Here is an 11,851-nt window from a genome sequence, read left to right on the forward strand (position 1 = left end):
GCCATGCCGTTCTGAACCGTGATGAGCCGAGTCGTACCACGCTGTGGAAATGTGCCATTTGTTTCTTCAGTAGAACACAAACAAAGATTTTTAACTCAAACCGTTGCAGTCTGTCAATCATATAATGGCAGTCAATGCGACTCACGGCTTTGAGAGAAAAAATAAAAAAAACATACACAGATAAAACCCTGCGGCTCGTGACGATACATTGAGGTTTTTAGACACGAAACGATTAGTCTGTGCAAGAAACTGAATGGTATTTATATCGTTTTTTACCTCTGGTCCGCCGCCTGGTCCAACTGTCCTGAGCGCGTTCACAATAGCCTGCCCCAGACAGCAAGCAGTGTCGGCCCAGATCCGGCCCACATCTGGCCCGCATGGATTTCACACAGGCCAGATGTGGGCTGGATCTGGGCCAAAACTATGTTGCTGCCTGGGGTGCGCGTCTTCTTCTTCTTGCTTTGTGGCGGATCGCAGACTTATAAGTGCATTACTGCCACCTATCTCTCAAATGGATCATTGACACTCTATCTACAATCTCAATTAGGAGTGTCAATGATTATTTTCATTGGTTTATGGCTTGTTATTTGTTATAGTCAAATGTTGCATTAAAATTCACCTGGATTAATTAAAATTCACACGCCACATTAGCAACATATTTTACTTCCATAATATGATGTATTTCTGAGTAAATAAAATCCATACATGAAAATAATTTATATAGCCTACACTTAACAGTGAGTAAGTTGAGCTATTTGACTTTATGTAGGGTGAAGTCCCCCCCCCCCAAGACAATTTTATATTAACCAATCAGCTGTGAGGGAGGATCTTAAAATAATTTTGTAGCGACTGTGATTGGCTTAAAGGGATAGTTCACCCAAAAATGAAAATTCTGTCATCATTTACTCACCCTCAAGTAGTTCCAAACCTGTATGAATGTCTTTGTTCTGCCGAACACAAAGGAAGATATTTTGAAGAAAGTTTGTAAAAAGGCTGTTTTGGGGCACCATTGACTTCCATAGTAGGGAAAAAAAAATACTATTAAAGTCAATGGTGCCCCAGAACTACTCTGTTTCCAACATTCTTCAGAATATCTTCCTTTGTGTTCGGCAGTTGAATAGTAATACAGACGAAAATAACCGTCATTTTGATCGTTCCAGTCAAATATTGCAGCGCAGATTTTATTAACATCTTTAATATGTGAATGCTGGCAAATGACCATGGCATAAACGATAATCAACGGCTAGCTGTGCATTAAACGATTTGAATGTTTCTTCGCCTCCAGGTCGTGCATTCAAATCGTTTAATGCACAGCTAGCCGTTGATTATCCCTTACCTGTTTGCAGGATGGTCAAACATCTTGGTTGCCATGAGTAAATAATCTTGATATTAGCACTTTTTGGATTTGAATATTTGGAAAGTGTTTAACAGCTATTGAACTATGTTTGTATATAAGGTGGGATCAGTGGGATGAGTTAATTGCATTTAAAACCACAGATTTTACTCCCTGGATGATTAACCAGCCCAGATTAGCTTGCACCTTTTCATGAACAAATTTCATGTAGATACTTGACATGAGAAAGTGTGTAAGATGTAATATATATATGTATATATATAAGTAAGGGATAATCAACGGCTAGCATTAAACGATTTGAATGCACAACCTGGAGGCGAAGAACCACCCGATGCGCTCTCAGAGTGCATTCAAATCGTTTAATGCACAGCTAGCCGTTGATTATAGTTTATGCCATGGTCATTTGCCAGCATTCACATATTAAAGATGTTAATAATATCTGCGCTGCAATATTTGACCAGAAAGATAAAAATGACGGTTATTTTGTAACTGTAACTGTATGTTACTATGGTTACCAATGTTTATAGGAAGCGCATTAATATAGAACGTGATTAAACTGACCTGGAACTACCTGTGCAGTTCAACAAATTTAATCAACACCTGCCAGCTAATCAGAATCGAGCATTCAGACAGACCATGGCATGAATATATATATTTAAAAAAAAACATTTCTGGATCAGATAAAAATGCTTTACTTCTCACAAAAGACGCGAAAGTGGAGTGAAATACAACAGACAAAGTGGGAAATGATTTGGCGCTAACATTCTGGAAGAGAAAGACGGTGAGAAAAGTTACACAAAAGTAGCCTAACTAACTTTTTTACTTTCCTTGATGTTATGAGTTTACTTCAAGACTTCTAAACATTGTTTACTGTTGCTGTTTGTCTGTTCAGTTTCTTTGAGGTTGAAAGGGCCCTATATGAAAATCGTGTGTGTAACGGTTAGTTGTTTAACCACAAGCCTTTACAACAGGGTTTCCCCCCTCTACAGGCCTACAGGTGTGTGTTTGCGCTCAGCTACACAAACGGACGGACTGACTCATATCCAGACTGTGGGGAGCTAGCGATGAGCAAGAACGAGAAAACGTGAGTGAGAGTGAAAACACACGCAAGCACACACAGAAAACGAGGAGACAGATTTCCCTCTGATAATGTGTGTGCGAAGGAGAAGAGATGTTTGTCGTTTACTTTGCCTAATGAATAATCACTATCGCTCCGAGTCCTCCCTCATTTTTCAAATCCTTGCGCTTTTCTGAGCGCAGCACGACGGGTGTGTGTGCGCGTGTGCGCGCGCGTCTGACAGGAGTGTGTGTATGTGTGTGTGTGTACTTCCTGAGAGCCGAGCAGCATTAACTCTGCCTCCGGTTTCCAGCGGCGAGAGGAAGGGAAAATTAATTCTGCGCAGAGGAGAAAGCAAGCGCCCGCGAGAGAGGACGCTAAAAATCTGAGGTACAACCCAACAGAAGGGGTCTGAAGAGGGTCAAGAGTGTACAGCACGCTGTCGTAAAACACACACACACACACACACACACACACACACACACACCCGCAACATATTGGATTATGACGGTGAGAGACGGAGCCGAGGATTTCTCATTTTGAACCCCTGACGTCCCTGTAATACATTTCTGATAAATGATTGTGTTTCAAAGTAATGAATTAGCCTCATTAAGCGGATGACTGGATCTCAAGAAAGGCGAGGGAAAAACTCCGAGCGGGGAGGTGCGGTGGGGGTGGGGGGGTGGGGAGATTTCATCAGCGAGCTAGCGGAGATAAGAAAGCGCGTGTGTGCGCGCGAAAGCGGGAGCGGGAGGGCGGGAGAGAGAGAAAACGGGCGTGTGTCTGCGCAGTAGGAGAACAGAGGAGTGACAAGCTTTGTGCGGAGAGATGGAGCGAGCGAGCGCAGGAGGGAAGCCATGGAGGAGGGAGAGAGAGACGGGGGAGGGGGAGGAGGGAACCAGCCTGGTGGGAGATTAAGAAGGGCTGTTTTAGCACAGCGCAGGGCGCAGCGTTCCCGCTGGCTTCTTATCTGGATCGTTGATGCCGCTCTGAGACGGCGCTGCACAGAGATTCGGCGCGCCTGTGCTGCCTGAGACGTTTTCCTGTGAATCCCCCTCTTCTGACTCTTTTTTTTTCTTTTTTTCTGTGCTGATGCTTTGTTCAGTTGTGCGTAATGCACATGTGCTGCCTGTTTCCCTGTGCTTCAGCCTGTGCCACATAAAGAATGAGATTTATCTATATATCTATAGCATATAGGCTATTGTTTTGGTTGGTATTCTAGGTTTCATGTTGTCTGTATTTAAGATTTTTGTCATTGTGTCTGTGTTTCAGTTCTCTGTATCATGTTTTTTATTCTAGTTTTTTATTCTCATGTCTTTGTTTCAGTTTTCTGTTTCTCTTATGTCTGTTCAATTTTGTCAATAGTTCTCTTTTGTGTCCGTGTTTAAGTTTTGTCTGTTGTGTCTGTATTCTACTTTTTGTTTTGTCTGTTTCAGTTTTGTCTGTCGTGTCTGTATTCTTGTTGTGTCTGTTTTAATTTTGTTTGTTGTGTCTGTATTCAGGTTTTGCTATTGTCTGTGTTTTAGTTTTGTCTGTTGTGTCTGTATTCTAGCTTTTTTGTTGTGTCTGTGTTTACGTTTTGTCTGTCATGTCTGTATTTTATTTTTGTGTCTCTATTCTGTCATTCATTTCTGTCATGTCTGAATTAAAAAAAAATTTATTGTTTCAATTCTCTCTGTCATGTCTGTCTTGTAGATTTTGTTTCATCTGTTTCAGTTCTGTCTGTAGTGTCTGTATTCTGTTTGTTGTTGCTCTTCAGTTTTCTCCACTGTCTGTATTTCATTCTCTTGTCTTAAGTTGTTTTTTCTGTCTGTTTTCTACTTTTTATTGTCTAGTCTTGTCTGTGTTTCAGTTTTCTGTATCATCTGTCTTTAGTTTTCTTTGTTATGTCTGTATTCGGGTTTTGTGTTGTCTGTGTTTCTGTCTGTAGTGTCTGTATTGTTCTGTTAACTGTGTTTGTGTTTCAGTCATCATTGTGGTCCCCATTTAATCTGTATTATAGTTCTGTCACGTCTGTACTGTAGTTTCCTGTGTCTCATCTATGTTTTAGTTTTGTGTCACATCAATTGTAACACAGACACGGCACAGAAAAACTGGAACAACATAAAAAATGTCAAAAGAATAAAACAATGAAATGGACGACACAGCTTTCTGTGTTATTTGTATTCTAGTTGTATGTGTTTTGTCTGTGTTTCAGTCCCATCTGTATTCTAGTTGCAGATCGTGTCCTTTTCGATTCTTTGCCATGTCTCTTTTTCTGTTGTTTGTGTCATGTATTCTCATTCTCTATCACATCTCTATTGCAGTTCTCCATGTTGTGTCTGTCTTTCGCATGTGGCGGTAAAAAGCTGTAAGCCTGTGAGCGTTCACCTCAACACAGCACATATGGAAACAATGGAGCCAACAGCTGTCACGGGGTGTGTTTGAGCGGCCTGGGAGATGGAGGGGCTTAGGGGATGGGTGTGTGTGTGTGCACGTTTGCCGCGTGCACAAACAAGTGGCCAAAATCAAACCCCACGATCTGTTGAGCATTGACATTGTGTGAGTGCAAGTGAGTCTTTGGGGAGAGAGCCCCCTGTTTAGTGAGAACAATGAATTGAATCTGAGGATAAGACAAAGCGGGGCAGGAGGCAAAATGTAGGCAATAAATTTCAATTGCGTGCTTTTGTTCCGCTCCGGGCAGTTACGGAGAGAGAGAGGTAGGGAGACGGATGAGAGAATAGGGAAAGCAATCTCTGCCCATCAACCATAAATCACTAACTAGCAAAAAAAACCTGGATATAACAACATTTTTCACTGAGCGCAAAGCAGAGATTAGGAACGCTAAGTCATGGAAAGAATGACATCTTCAAACCTTTTCCTCCCCAAAACATGACCACACACCTCGTCAGTTGCATTTGTTTAATCTTTGTTTTTAAGGACATGCTTCTCATTGACACTTGATGTCTGAAGTATAACCTCTGTCCTGAAGCGATTCGCTAACCATCCCGCAAATCTCCACTCTGCTTGAGAGGCACGGTGCCTCTTTTATAGGAGTTCACGCACACACACAGCCTTCCAGTGCTGATTAGAAAATGCATTATTCATTATAAATCTGCACACGAGTCACACGGACGTGGAAGAATAGAAAGAGATTGAAAGAGAGGGAGAGATAGGTAGAGGGTCGATGTAGCATTTTGTCGATGCTTCCCTCTCGAGAGGACGGAAAAAGTGTGTAAATGTGTCAGTGAGCGTGTGCACACGTGGGCGTGGCTGCCCTTTGGGACGCGTTGACCCTCTAATTGACCCTGTCCTCATAGTCACCGGCCGACACGCACGGATCCAGCGGGGCTAAACGCTTGCAACACTCCTGCCTGCCAGTCAAATCCACGGGGGGGCTGACACTCTCCAGAGCGCACACACACACACACACACATGCGTGTATTAATATTCAGTGTGTGTGTGTGCGTGTGTACAGACCCCGTCCCTGGTGGCCGCCTGCTACGCCGTTCCACAGTGCAGCGGTCCGTCGAGATTTAGAGACCCGAGACTGCTATTACTCACCAGCTGACAGCACACACACACACACACACACACACACGCACACACACAAATGCACACACACACAGACGGCAGAGCAGCTTGGAACGCCCTCAACAACCGCGGCACGACACGAATACAGCAGTATGGCGAGGCGGTGAATTCTGGCGGAGATACCAACACGGAGAATAACAATTCAAACTCTCATGGAAACCTCGGAGGCTTTGATTTCACCCAACGCCTGAGTGGTTAAACATGTTTGACCTTGCGCAAATAGAGTTTGTTTTGATTTGCAAAGAGGACAAACAACTGCTCCTTATTCGTGAAATTTTTGAGTTAACCTCAAAAATGTAAGAAAATCAGTTATTTCCAAACGAAGAACAGAATTAGAAATTATTACATAAACACAAAAACAGTGGTAACTTGAACACACCAGCAAGCCGAAAAGATAAATGCTGGCATGGATTCAAACATAAAAAATAATAATTCAGAATTTGCAAAATAAACTGAATATTGAAGTAGCCGTATTATGCTATTTAAAAGGTTCATAATTTGGTTTTGGGAGTTCCCAACAACACGTTTACATGCATGCAAGGTAAAATAAAAATATATAATATATGCATTTAAATTTACCTTATTTCTCAACAACTCTCAAACGTTTCATTCAAAGATTCATGTTTCCAAACCCTTCATTTGTGTAAGGCTACTTTCCTCTAAATGGTCCGGTGACCCAATCTGTTGTGATTGGTCGACTGCGTACAGCACATGTCGGAAACAGAACATAGTAAAGACCCAAATAATAATGATTCATACGCGTTAGCTGAACACAGACACGGGGTACTGATAAATCACTACAGTTTGTAAACCAACGTATTGCTCCATCCTTGATCGTGACTCCAAGTAATAAGAACGACAGACATTCTATATTAATCAACAAATTTCTAGATAATAGCAGGCCCAAAGTTGATTAGCAGAACTATATATTAGTAAAACTATAACATGAGTAATTCGGAGACATAAAGCTGCACTGAGTGCATACACAACACACAAAACTACATATTTTGCACGCTCGACAGAACATTAAAGAAACAGGTTTTGATTTGGAGGAGCAAGCTGGTCCAAACAAATTGGGCACTGACCCACTTTTCAAGGACAACCGTTTTATGAATCTTTATAGCTTTGATCTAGCGGAGATTGGGGAAGCAGTCATCAGTGAAATGAAGGGAACAAAAGTTTGGGATTATACTGCTATGGTATTGAAGTAGCCTAAAGGTGAATATTTTTTTATTTTTTACTTTTATTTGATAGGACAGTAGTTAGATAGGAAGCGATGGGATCAGGAAAGGTCCGCGAGCCAGGAATCAAACACGGGACGCCTGAAGCACAATGGCGCTACATGTTGACGTGCTGCCCACGAGGCTATCGGTGCTAACGTAAAGGTGAAATTTAACCACTGCTTCTTCACAGCCTCATCCTTTGGACGTGATAAAATAAAATAAAATCGGAATTTACTTCCACAGCGTTTTCTCGACATTATGTTATCCACACGAATGAGCTACAGCATTTGACAGGAGTTCAAGTTTCCGCGGGATGTACACGCAGAACGTAGGCAGGAGTGGTAAACTTGTGAGGGGAACTTCACGAAAATGGGTTTTGAATTTTAGGCCCTGTCCCAAATGGCACCCTAAACCCTCACGGTCTTCCTCTGAGTCCGTGCTTTCATGACGTAATGCAGCTTTGACTGTCAGGTAGAAGTCTGCTGCGGAGCTTGCACCAGTGTGAGCTCAGCAGAAGTGCGGATCGAGGGCGCATAACGGCCGCAAAGAGGGCGCTCGCGAGCACGCTTCTGAATGCTAAAATGACGAATGGGACACCTTACGGTCTCGTGGACTTAACGCACACGCACATGTGGCGGCCATTGTAAGTCCATAAGACCTCAAGTGCACATGAAGTGTTCCATTTGGGACAGGGCCTTAAACGACTTTAAGTGATTTAAGTTAAGTTTAAGCAATTCAGAGTAGAGACCTGCACTCCCGCGGGAGTACTGCGGGACCCAACACAACAGGGTGCGGAGCGGGACAACTTTTGATGGGCGAGTGCGTTAGGTTAACCTACCTATTAAGCTCACTAAAATCTACATTGACACATTTTTAGTACACAAAATATTGGTTTCGGTACAAAACGTTATGTTAAAATAAAATATTAATCTCTCTCACAAAAATATTTTATTTTAAATGACAAAAGCATTTCATTTAAGATATACATTATTAAATTCAAAAAGTCCGGCTGTGCTTAATGGGTACATTTTTGTACCCTTTAAGCACACCCCTGTTCCCATTAAGCGCACATCATGTTTTATTAAAAATTCTTATTTATTTTAAAGAATTGTAAAAATATATATTTTTGAAGGTACAAAGTCAATCACACACAAAAAAAAACAACAACACTAAAATCAAGCAACAAGGCATTCAAGTCGATCAGTTATATTCATAATAAAGTGTCACTTAGGCACATTGCAACATCTATACTAGTCCACGTTCAGCTAAGTAACATTCAAAAATCAAATAAAACAAACCAATAAAACATTTCATTCATGGGGATGAACACAGAAACTAGCCTCATTATGAAACCTCTTTTTAAATGGATGTCAACTTATCTATAGTCTCTTAAGGCTGGAATACACTACACGATTTTTGCCTTGATTTTCCACAGATTTACAGTCTGAAGAATTTGATGCTAGTTGCCAAAGATCAGAGCCAGTCTGCAGATTTGAGTCGACAGAATCCATAGAAAATCGATTAACTTAACTTAAAGTGACAACCATCTGTTTATGAAGTATTTACATAGACGTTAAATGTGGAAGAGCTTAAAGAGAGCACACTGAGCTTAATTGGAGCAGCAACAATTTTTTATACATTTCATGTAATATTTATTAAAAATGACGGGATTTTACTAAATAAATAGTCTAGGTCATGTGTTAAGTTCATACATATTTTTATATGAACAACTATTATTAACAATATCTATGAAATTATACTTTTTCTTATTGATGTCACACTGAAGCTGTGTGATTTTCATAGTAGTGCACCCATAAGCTCACCTTAAAATAATATGACATTTTTAAAAATTACAGCACTGTAAAACCACAGAACAGCAATAAACTGTCAATTTATAATATTATGGGTGTAAAAGTACAAGCCAGTAATGCCTGTGAAGTAATATGTTAGCGTAGCACACAGTCTTATACAGCTAGTCTGCTAACTGTGTTCTGTAGCATCTGCGCTATGTTGCTACAACTATCTTTTGAATCTAATGTAATTATTTCCCACATCCAAGTTCCAGGTTATAATATGCATAAATCTGATTAATCTCTTAATTTTACAATAAGTAGTGAAACTTACCCAAAATAAAGACTTAAACATCTAAAAAACGCACTTTTAAGAGGCTCCTCTTTTGGTGAAAGTTTTCAGACAGCTTTCAAAATGGCCGCCAGACTTATATACACATGGAGACTTATATCTCAGTGTGCAATGATCTGATTGACTTGAAATTAGGAGGTATATAGTAACAAACATTTACTTTTGTTATTTTTGTTATTTATATTTATCTTTTTATAATCTGATCTCAAAAATGGAAGTGTGCTTAATGGGTACATGAGCTTAATAGGTACGTTTAAAGCTTTACAACTTTGCAGACTGTTTACATTTACATACAGCTATGTTACACACTGCATGAAAGGTAATTTTCAAAAATCAGTATTAGGGGCATTTCAAAACCTGCAGTTCTTGTGAAAATGTAGTGTATTTTGATTTACAAAGATTATAAAAGCTTTTTTATTTGTAAAATTCTTATGTTTGCCTCAAAAATCTACAAAATAGAATTTTCTGCGTTTCTCACATGCAAATGACATAAACAAAGAAACTGTAGCAACTTGAACGAACCAGTGAACCGACACGTTTCTGGTGGAGATTCAGTCATCCTAAACTCACAAGAACCTCAATGTTACCATTTTTCGTTTCTATGCAAATTCAGTTTATTTAGATTTTTGAAGATAAAGAACAGCTTTTTACTTATAACATTCTCGTGTTTTGTTTTACAAAAATCACATTTACTGTGACACTTTTTTTTTTTTATAAATGCAAACGACATTAACTTGAACACACAAGCAAACTGACGCAAGAAATACTGGCATAAATTCATTCACATATTTTTATTTGTAAAATTCTTGTTTACCTCAAAAATGTATTTTTTGCACATCTTTGTACAAACAAATATATATGCACATGCGCATTAAGTGGTAAAGTTGAAAACAGTAGTATGTCAAGGAGATAAATACTTATGCAAATTACAAAAAGACATGCATACACATGTTAAGAACATTGAATTCTTGAATACGGCAGTGTGGTGAGACAATGAATACTGGGCTCCATCCAGTACATTTATTCGCCTCAAAAATGTATGAGAATCGCTGTTTGTTTGGCCACAAACAACAGAATAAGAAAACCAGACATTTTTATGCCGATTATACACACATGCACAAGCGTCGAGACCGTGGTAAGCTCAGATGTTCCGTGAAAGCCCCCAGACAGAATTTTCCGATAAACAGCCACACACTCGCAAGCATACGGCCGCGCTATGGGGGAAATAATGACATCATGGTCACGGCAGGTCTGCTGGCAGAGCGTAGGCGACTGTGGGCCGGGGAGAGGAAACGCCGCTATGTGTGTGTGTGTGTTTCCTGAAAAGGCTGGGAAACACTAGCGTCGGCTGGGGGAAAAACCTTTGAGGTTGTTCATCAAGCTGTTCATGGAATCCGCGTGTTTCACCAGCAGAGACTTCCAGCGGAGAGAAAGGAAAAGAAGGATTGATGAGGTCCAAAAGACGATAGTAAGTGAGAGGAATGAAAAAAATGACAGTGCAATAGCAAACAGGTTTAAATTCCTGAGGGGAAAAAAAATTAATCAACAAATGTGTGAAAAGTGTGACTTTTCCAGATGAATTTTCCACATGTTTTCAGTGGGATTTCAGGAATATTTGAGCTAAGAATGTGTCCTGGTGTCCTGTGGTGTAAGTAAAGACTGTGATGATGTGTTTTACATGTCTTAGAGGAGTTGAGAAACAGAACGTGGCGCATGTGACCTTGACTTCTGTCTCTTTCAGGTGTCTCTGAACTAGCATAAAGGCCTGCTAGTGCTAGTGCCTGCAACAGAGCCGGTGCATGGTGGTGAAATGTGAACCTATTTCAGAACCGAACTACATTTCCACTAACTTGAAAGCCGAACAATGACGTAAGAAACTGTAACCTGCACTCATATGTTGCGTTTTGAGTGGTTGTTGAAAAGGACTTTGTTTTTGTCTTGGACCCCCCCACACACACACACACACACTTTTAACATGAAGATGAAAAAAGCTTTCCATTGTCTATTTTCTCAGAATCCACCTGAAAGCGGATGGCACTTAATAGTTCATTCAGTACCAGAAGACATCTGCTTACTGGCCAACCTCAGCTAGATAGAAATCAAGGATGAGATGTTACTGTTTGAGTCATCTTTGGCCGGCAGACATTGACATTTTAAGACAATCGATTAATACAACCAGACTTCAAGGAGTGTTTGGTCAGGTCTTACAGCTCTCTGAACCAGAAACGACCTTCCAGTTCCCTCATGGACAAATAAAAAAAGACCCGTCCTGCTGAGATCAAATTTGAAGACAGTGTATATTTATAAAACAGATAGTTACGGCTCTAAAATTTGATTTGGTGAGGCTTGGATGAGTATTCATCTGAATACTGACACTATTTATTATTATTTATTGGCGACATTAATAATTGTTTTTATTATTATTTTGAAGTAATTGTAATTAAAAAAGTATTTAAAAAAAATATAATAATTATTATTGATAATAATGAAAACAATAGTGCA

The 11,851-nt window shown here is 40.1% G+C and overlaps 1 long non-coding RNA gene across 1 annotated transcript; it reads left to right on the forward strand.

The window, feature by feature from the left end:
• The first annotated feature begins 2,004 nt into the window (after positions 1 to 2,004).
• LOC131530690 (uncharacterized) lies at positions 2,005 to 11,228 on the forward strand. Its single transcript, XR_009268454.1, has 3 exons — positions 2,005 to 2,135; positions 2,344 to 2,438; positions 11,091 to 11,228. It is a non-coding gene; the product is annotated as an uncharacterized LOC131530690 (long non-coding RNA).
• The last annotated feature ends 623 nt before the right edge of the window (positions 11,229 to 11,851 follow it).

The sequence above is a fragment of the Onychostoma macrolepis genome, chromosome 22, assembly GCF_012432095.1.
Source record: "Onychostoma macrolepis isolate SWU-2019 chromosome 22, ASM1243209v1, whole genome shotgun sequence".
NCBI lineage: Eukaryota > Metazoa > Chordata > Actinopteri > Cypriniformes > Cyprinidae > Onychostoma > Onychostoma macrolepis.